Here is a 7,789-nt window from a genome sequence, read left to right on the forward strand (position 1 = left end):
CAAATACTGGAAAGATATACAAGCTTGTCAGTGACCTATGAAGGTTGTTGGATGTGGGGCCAAAAGAAAATAGGGAAGGGAAGGAGACTTTTAACTCTGTACATTTTCTCAAATTTTTTTGTTTGCTTTTTGAGCCATGTAAACATATTACCTATTCATAATTCAATAAAAAATAAATAAAACACGCACACACAGGGCAAAATCCATGAGGGGAATCCAGAATTTCCTCAGTAACCTGTGCTACTCTGTTCTAGTTCCTGATATGAAGAATTTCTTCTATTTCTGATATAAAGAATTATTCTTCAGGAGCTTCAGAATATTAGCTTCACTTGGCAGTTTTAAAAGATACATATAAAATTTTCCCAACATAAGGAAATGACAAATGTTTGAGGTGATGGATAACCCAACTACCCTGATTTGATCATTACACATTGTATACATGTGTTAGGATTTCACAGGTACTCCATCAGTATGTACTGTTATTATATATAAACTAAAAATAAAATCCATATACAACAGTTACTGCATATTCTGAAAGTATAATATTTAAACGAGGTTTGGCTAAGAAACTGGAAAATACAATCCCAAATCTTGTCACAGTTTAAAGTGTTTTCAATTACTATGTGTGGCATGGTATAATGGAAATAACACAGGCCTTAGACACAGCCACATTTGGGTTCAAATCTCATTTCTGCCCCTAACAAGCTTTGTGATCTTCCACGAATACCTTCATTTCCAAGAACTTCAGTTCCCACTCTTAAAAGTGTATTACTCACAGGAGCAGTACTATCTATTGAAATCATTCAGGTTGAAGAGCTGGCATTGGCAGACGTGTCATGGATGGTAGCTGTTATTAGATGATTACTTTCTTTATTGTCATTGTGAGAATTCAACTAAGTCAGTAGGTGCGTGAAAAAAATATATAATTTACAGAGGTCGGTTACATCTTACCTATCTGGAATTTTACTGTCTCTAATCTCACTGTCAGAACACAGAACATAGAAACAGAAAGAAGCAAACAATTGTTCTTGGTAACAAATACACAAGATTGCACAAATATTTATATGAAAGTGGCCGGGCGCGGTGGCTCACGCTTGTAATCCCAGCACTTTGGGAGTCCGAGGCGGGCGGATCACGAGGTCAGGAGATCGAGACCACGGTGAAACCCCGTCTCTACTAAAAATACAAAAAATTAGCCGGGCGTGGTGGCGGGCGCCTGTAGTCCCAGCTACTTGGAGAGGCTGAGGCAGGAGAATGGCGTGAACCCAGGAGGCAGAGCTTGCAGTGAGCCGAGATTGCGCCACTGCACTCCAGCCTGGGCGACAGAGCGAGACTCCGTCTCAAAAAAAAAAAAAAAAAAAAAAAAAAAAGAAAGTTTGAGCACTTGACTTTTTAGAAGCCACTTGAAAGCCCCCAGATAGCTGGTTAGGCTTGGAATTCACAGAAAATCTAAGAGTAGAGTTAGAGGAGGGAATGAGTTAGTTAGATATGCTACTTAGTGAAAGCGACAGATCATGGCCTGAGAAAAGAAACATATAAAGTAAACACAAGAATGTAGAGCATGGTAGCGGAGTGCTTTTCTCCAGAAATACACATCTACATACCCAATAAACTGTGATGACTTTGCTGTACCAGACTGCATCCTTAAAAAGTACTTATCCAATAGGTTAGAAAGGTAGGGAATAAAGATTTTCATTAAAAAAGTGGCGAAAATAAAAATAAATGATGTTTAAATGCCCAGTTTTATATAAGATTCAACTCTCTTGAACTCTTCACTCCTTTCATTTTTTCATAAATAGGTAAAATTTCACTGTATTCAGTACCCAAATGTTCATTAGAAACAGAAACTCTAACAGAAAAGTATGAGCTGAGATGAATAAAAACATTTAAACATAGCTTGAAACAAGAAAGCTGCACAATAAGTGGGATATTGTTCCTATGTGCTCATGGAAACCCTGGTAAACAAACAACCAAGTTACCTGTCTTGCCTTTGATTTAAGGCTTATGTGTGCACGGAGTATAGCCTGTAATATTTTCCAGCAGGCTCTCTACTCAAGTTATTCCAACTTGTTTAGATTTGGTGAAATCCAAGAGCTAAACAATGACTTTTGCAAGTTGCAAATTCCTTTTAAGAGGAAACTCTTCAGTTGTTGTATGTGTAGCTTGGTAAAGGGTACTCTCTTTTGAAGCTGGGGAACAGAGGTCCTAATTCCTATTAAGCTTTTGTTTGCGGAGACACAGGCGTGATGAGGGGACTTGTCCCCCAAAACTTTGCTGCCCTCTACTTGGGATAAGTACAATTCTCCTCAGCAACAGAACCACAAGGTATTCTGTCACATTTCCCAAAGAAGCAGCAATCAAAATTTCCATGCACCGTCTGCATCACATATTTTGTGGATGACATAGGTAGCTGTGCTCTTTTGGGTCAACTTTCCTTCTTTATTATATGGCATGCCCTAGTCTCTCTGTATTCATGCCACTACTGTGGCTACTAGCCAGAAAAATTACAGAACCATATCTAAGAAACTTGTTTATACTGGAAAGGGACCAGTCATTTTTATTATCATCATACTAACAAAATAATAACAAAGAATTAAATCATGCTTGTTGATTAAATTCTACTTAAAGAACTGAGTACGGTTTGCCCTCTGTATTTGTAGGGGATTGGTTCCAGAAACCCTAGCAGACATCAGAATCAATGGCATAGTGCAGTGGGACCTCTGTATCTGTGAGTTTCCATCTGCAGCTGGATGCGAAACCTGTGGCTATGAAGGGCCAAATGTACTGACCCATATTCTTTGGGGTTCTTGATTTGATGGTAGGGGTTATATGTGTGTCAGAGGCACTGGTGGGCAGGAAAAGGGAGATGTATCTGAATCATCTGGAGACTTATTCAATTCAAAGTATTTTTGCACATTTCTATGCTTTTCTCTTTATTTTTGATTTATTCAATTATGCCCTTGAAGGAAAGGTTTGTGGTTTTTGAAAAAAAAAGCTTCTCAGATGATTCTGATATAATATATGTATAATAATAATAATAATAATAATAATAATAATAATAATAAGTAACATGTAATGGAAAACATTTGTTTGTTTGTTTTTGAGATGGAGTTTCACTCTTTTTGACCAGGCTGGAGTGCAATGGTGCGATCTCGGCTCACTGCAACCTCTGCCTCTGGGGTTCAAGTGATTCTCCTGCCTCAGACTCCCAAGTAGCTGAGATTACAGGTACCTGCCACCATGCCCGGCTAATTTTTTTTTTGTATTTTTAGTAGAGACGGGATTTCACCATGTTGGCCAGGATAGTCAACCAGGATGGTCTCGTGATTCACCCGCCTCGGCCTCCCAAAGTGCTGGGATTATAGGCGTGAGCCACTGTGCCTGGACACATTTCTTGAATGCTTTCCATGTGCTGGACACTGTCCTAAGCCCTACTCTTTCCTGTGGTTGAGACCTTTTCTCTGTGCTATGCATGCAAATTGGTACTATAGTCTAGAAATTAGCTACATGAGGTCATCCATATTCACTTTCTTATTCCCTTATAACGTTGTATATTTTCCATGAGAAAAATTGGTGCACTGAAAGAACAATTTCCTATGTACCACCATATGTGACTTTGGACAAAAAGTTTGCCTCAGTTTCGTTATTTGTGGCAAATAGGGAGAATAAAAGCCTCTTTGTCTATATTGATATATGAATGTTTACTATAATGAGATGGCTAATTCAGAGTGTGGTTAAGAAAGATAGAAACTTAGGACATTAACTAGAAATCAAAATTTACAATCCAAGAAAGTTTAACTGAATTTAATTTGGGCTAAACACCATGAGGTACAAAGAACTGTATAGTATTTCCTTGCTTCTATATGTTTTCAATGATAAACTACATGAAATAATCAGTGAACAAGAAACCTTTGTGTAATCAACATGATGCTAAAATATGGGTCAAAAATTAGGGAATAGACAAATCTAAGACACTATTAGCAAAAATGTTTTAAGAAAAGGCAGATAGTAACATGGACTAGATTCATGAAAGAGGTATGATGTGAGTTAGGTCTTGAAGGTAGCAAGGTGGAAAGAAAGAAAACATATTTTTAGTAGCTGCATTGGTGGAGGCAGGAGGGCAAATCTGGAGTCCTAAGTAATCCCAGTATTATGCTACAACTCTCAGAGTCAACCCTGTACACAAAAATAGAGAACATAAATTCAGCGTGACATTATGCAGTGAGCATCGTCTTGTGAGGGTTACAGTGTAAGTAAAGTATGTGCCTCTGTGTGATTTGTGTCTCTGGAGGAAGTCTCACCAGAGGCAAAAGGTCAGAATTATGTCGTGTGATTCCTGTGTCCTCATAACATCCAGTATGATTCCAAGTATATTGGGAGAAACTCGGTTCACATTTTAAGTGGGTTGGAGACATAAGGAGGTTTCATAGGGTTGGCAGGTGGGATAAGGTGATAGACTTGGAACCAGAAGTTGGAAAAACAGGGCTGTGCAGAAGGGGAGTGAGAACCATCCCAGAAAATTAGCTCTCCTAAGCTATTTTCCTAAGACAAGGCCTCTGTCGCGTATCTCTAAAACATCCACCTCAAAAACTAGAAAGTCTGTATCTTTTCTACCCACCCCTCCCCCAACCCCAAAGTCCTTTCTTTAAATGTAGACAAAAGTTGAGGCTGAGCTCGTGTGATTAATACCAGCCTGTCTTGAGTGCAACTCCATCACCCCACGGTCTTCCCATTTTTCTTAGATGCTGAGAAAATGCTTTTCACAGCTATGATGACACAGCCAGAAATATCACCTTTTGAAGACATCATAACCGTGAGATATGACACCCTTTCGGCCGTTAGAAGGTTATTTGCTGTAGCCATTAAATACAGCCCTGTCATTCCCACTCACCTGAGCCATATTTCCTCCTTCAATAGATTATCCATAAATATAGGCTCAGGTACAAATAGAAATCATGAACATTCACAGCTAAAGAAGACATGCACAGCCAAATCCTGCCTGAAGGTAAGAGAACAGTCCTTCCTAGAGCAGGCTCAGCAGAGCCCAGAGGCCAGGTCTCCTGGAGGAGTCCAGGGACTCAGGGCAATGTGGCTACAATATCCTGGCAATGCAGAGTCCGTGCCTGCTAAATTCCAAAGATGTTACAGACTGCTCACTTGGTACCCCAGCCTACTTTGTTGACATTTATTAATTAGAATTAATTATTAGTAGCAGCTTGTCCAGAATTTAGCTCCAGTTAATATTAATATTTTAACAAGACATTGTGTTGTTTGTATAGATTCTATAATTTCCAAAGGACTAAACAGGTTTACTCACTTAATCTAAGTAATTTTACATATTCCAGTCCAGATGCCTTATTATCTTCTGTGCATTCAGCACTCTCTTAAGAACCTGATGAAATAAAATAAAAATGTAAAAAAAAAGTGGCAATTTAGCATCAAACTGTGCCAAAACTTTTGGCCTTATGCAAGAGTGAAACAACAACACTAAAACTAAATGCGAGACTGTGTAGCACAGGTGACCAATTCTGCAGGCATTTGCAGAGAAAGATGACCAACGATCCCCTGGGACTGATAGGACTTTAGCTGGGCCTTGGGAGTGGCAGGTATGCAAAGGGCCTTTATCTGGGTTCTCAAAACTGGGAACCCTGTAGAGAGTTTGGCAGATTATCAGTAGGAGTGAGTGGAAATTTGAGAAGGGAAGAATATCTCTGAAATGAATGAGAATATTTGCTGCAAAGTAATAAAAGACCTAAATTGCTCACGAGACTTCTAGCATTGAGGAAGATAACCCTGGGCAAATTAAGCCTTGGAAATAATTTGTAGATTTGTGTAATACTGTGATATAGTGATTCCCAAGGATGATCTACAAACACAGAAACAACTTCTTCATAAGTGTTTGTGTACCCCATCATTAAAAAATATGTTTCACCCAATGAGAGAAAACCCAGGGAATACCACTACAGGTATGGGATTAGTGTCATTTCGTGCTTCCAGATAGATTTGTCTACCACAGAGTAAAAACACAGTGGCCTATCTACAAGTTGTATTTTTGTCTATCGGCCTATGCACGAAGTTGATGCATTTGATTGGCCAAGAGGACTCACCTCATGCAGAGGCTTCCAGTAAATAAAATGAGATTGTTTTTCATCAGCATGCATTCATTTCACAAGCTCATACCTTCAATTAGTGAAATACTTTCATGTGCTAATACCTCTGTTTTTAGAATAAAGTGTAATTAATTTTTTAACCCTCAAAGTACATGACACACTTATATGTAGGTTAAGTGTTTTATGCACTTTCAACAGCCTCCAGATCTTTAGTGTATCATCTGAAGCTGTAACATACACATAAAATTCATATACATGTGTTTATAAAAGTTCTTGCAAGGACAGAGAGAAAGAGAGAGAGAGAGAGACAGACATTTGTTCATACACATGTTGAAAGCAATTTTAGTTTGAGATCTGGCCATAGGCTGCCAGGATTGGAAGAGAGCTACATACAACAGTGCGTGAAGAGATTGGGTTGGCCTGATTTTGACCCTCAACAGTCTGTTTGCACACAGTAGCTGGGAAGGTGCTTTTGAAAAGTAAGGCAGTTTTGTTAGTTGCCTGCTCAAGGCCCTCCAATAGCTTCCTAATGAAAAGGAAACAATAGGTTAGAAAACAACCTAAAGTCCTCATCTCAGCCTACCAGACCCTTCTCCAGCTGGCCCCGGTTACCTCTTATTTATTTATGATCATTTTTGTTCACTCCACCCTCACTGACCTTCTCGCTATTCTTCAAAGATGCTTAGCGGGTTTCTGGCCCAGAGTCTTTTTCCTTGATGCTCTCTCTGCCTGGAACACACTTCTCTCAGACACGCACATGGCTGACTTCCTCCCTCCACTCAGGTGTCTGCTCATAGGCCACCTCTGCAGTGAGTCCTTCCCTGATCACTCCATTTAAGATTGCCCCCGTATCTTCTCTGGCCCATTGTCTTGCTTCCTTTTGCATCACAGGAGTTAGCACGACCTGACATTTTATAAGACATCTATTTGTTATTCCTTTAGTTTATGTTTCCTTAATGAGGATGGCAGTTCCACAAAGGATGGCTTGTGTCTTGTTTTCCGCTGTATCTCTGGCACCTAGTAGATACCTATTAAAAGCTTGTTGAGGTCAGGCACGGTGGCTCATGCCTGTAATCCCAGCACTTTGGGAGGCCGAGGCGGGCGGATGACCTGAGGTCAGGAGTTCATAGACCAGCCTGGCCAACATGGCAAAAACCTGTCTCTACTAAACTACAAAAATTCGCCAGGTGTGGTGGCATGTGCCTGTAGTTCCAGCGACTCAGGAGGCTGAGGCAGGAGAATCACTTGAACCCGGGAGGCAGAGGTTGCAGCAAGCCAAGATTGTGCCACTGCCCTCCAGCCTGGGTGACCAAGTGAGACTCTGTCTCAGAAAAAAAAAAAAAAAACTAAAAAGCTTGTTGAATGAAAAAACAAAAATAGCAGAATGGTATTTCTTGGCTTATTTACTTACTTATTAATTCATTTATTATGATCACCATATGCCTACAACCCAATCTGAGAACTGGAATATGATTAAATGTGTCAGAGAATGTCATACTCCTATGTCAGCCCTTCCTCCCTCACTTGGTCTCCCCATCCAAGGTAATATTTATCTTAGGTTTTGTGTTATAATTTTCTTCCTTTTAAAACATAGTTTTATTTATATATATGTATATGTATTATACATATATGTATTTAAATTGTATTTGCTTTGAATGCATTTTTCATTTTATTTGATT

Source organism: Symphalangus syndactylus, chromosome 1, assembly GCF_028878055.3.
Source record: "Symphalangus syndactylus isolate Jambi chromosome 1, NHGRI_mSymSyn1-v2.1_pri, whole genome shotgun sequence".
In the NCBI taxonomy this organism is placed as follows: domain Eukaryota; kingdom Metazoa; phylum Chordata; class Mammalia; order Primates; family Hylobatidae; genus Symphalangus; species Symphalangus syndactylus.